Below are 1717 nucleotides of genomic sequence, written 5' to 3' on the forward strand. Positions count from 1 at the left end.
CCTTTTCCCCAGGCGGAGCCCTTTCCCAGCTCCCTCAGGAGTTCTCCAGCTCCTTCCCTGCGGCTCCAGCCCTTCCCCAGCTCCGTTCCCAGCTCTGGCCTCGCTCTGGCCCCTCGGGGTCTCTCTTGGCAGTGGAGGCCTGAAGGGACCCCAGGATCTGAGGGGCCCCAGCAGAGCCCAGCGAAGGGGCCCTGCCCTGGTCCTGCTCCTCACCGCTTCTGACACCATTTGTAGTCATTCCCAAGGAATTCCCTCCTTTCCCCACTCCGCCTCCAGGAAGGAGCATTGCCACACCCACCCACTGACCCCTTACCTGTTGTGGGGGCAGCTGAGGGCGACGCGAGAGCATCCAAATCCCTGCTCAAGGAATCTGAGAGAACCTGGGAACACCGACGTCGATCCCAGCGCCTGAAGGGTGTCTGCACCACGTGGGGAAACAGGGAAAGGACTGGAAGAACATGGAAATAAAATCATGGCCTGGAGAAGCCCAAACCCACCTGCACCTTGGAAATCCCAGCCCAGGACAAACCCCTTCAGCCCCTGGTCACACCTGCGGGACAGGGAGGACAGAGCTCAGCCCAGGGTCACCTCAGTGGGGGCAGAGCTGAGTTCTCTGTTGGCGATTCCTTGGCCTGACCTTTCCAAATCCTGCCAGTCCCAACCCCAGAGCCTCCATCCGTCACTTCCCTGCAATGCCATGAGCTGCCTGGGATCAGGTGCATCATTATTTTGCATCATTATTTTTATGGCTCTATTTACATATGGAGAAATATTTCCCGAGCGTGCTTTCGTTGAGGAGGGGCCGGAGCCAGGAGGGCAAGAGGAGGAGGCAGGGCTGGGGGTAGGAGATGAGCACAGAGCATCCCAGAAGGTGCTGATGCTCCAGGGGGAAGCCAAATATCCCAAAATTCTGCTGTTTCCAGGGCTTTAGTAAGACCTGCTTCCCAGGGCTCTACCAAAGGATCTGCTGGAGAGAATGGAGGCTCTGCTTCAATTTTTATCCAAATTTCCCAGGAATCCAAACAATCGAAAGAAAAATCCCACGTTTCCAGACACCACTCAGTGCAAGAATCTTCAGCTCCGGACATGATGGCACAAGGGATGTTCCCAGCATGGGTGTCTTTAACTCCCCAGTGAATGTTTTAAAGCTGAGAAATTCCGTGGTGCATTTGCTCCGAGTCTCAGAGGTAGAATGGGGGGGAAATGGATTTTCCCATTCCCCAGGTGTCCCCAGTGTCCTGCTGTGAAACCTTGGGCACTTGGACCCAGGGGATTGTGTGAAAATCTTGGCTTTTCACAGAACCATGGGAAGATTTGGGCGGGAAGGGACCTTAAAGGCCATCCCATCCCACCCCTGCCATGGCAGGGACACCTCCCACTGCCCCAGGCTGCTCCAAGCCCCAATGTCCAGCCTGGCCTTGGGCACTGCCAGGGATCCAGGGGCAGCCCCAGCTGCTCTGGGAAATCCATTGCAGGGCCTCCCCACCCTCACAGGGAGTAATTCCTTCCCAATGCCCCATCCATCCCTGCCCTCTGGCAGTGGGAAGCCATTCCTCCTTGTCCTGGCACTCCAGGCTCTTGGAATTTGTCTCCCTTCACCTTTCCTGCAGCTCCTTCAGGCCCTGCAAGGCTACAGTGAGGTCACCCCAAAGCTTCTCCTCTCCAGGCTGAACAATCCCAGCTCTCCCAGCCTTTCCTCCCAGCCGAGCTCCTCCAT

At 57.1% G+C, this 1717-nt stretch overlaps 1 long non-coding RNA gene across 1 annotated transcript in view; it reads right to left on the reverse strand.

Annotated features, from left to right (window-relative positions):
- Positions 1-1717, reverse strand: part of LOC108446529 — an 8187-nt gene that overhangs the window by 2030 nt on the left and 4440 nt on the right. The window contains exon 2 of the long non-coding RNA XR_001861738.1: positions 314-448. This is a non-coding gene — a long non-coding RNA (uncharacterized LOC108446529). The remainder of the gene's footprint in view (positions 1-313; positions 449-1717) is intronic.

This window comes from Corvus brachyrhynchos, unplaced genomic scaffold, assembly GCF_000691975.1.
Source record: "Corvus brachyrhynchos isolate BGI_N302 unplaced genomic scaffold, ASM69197v1 scaffold875, whole genome shotgun sequence".
Classification (NCBI taxonomy): Eukaryota; Metazoa; Chordata; class Aves; order Passeriformes; family Corvidae; genus Corvus; species Corvus brachyrhynchos.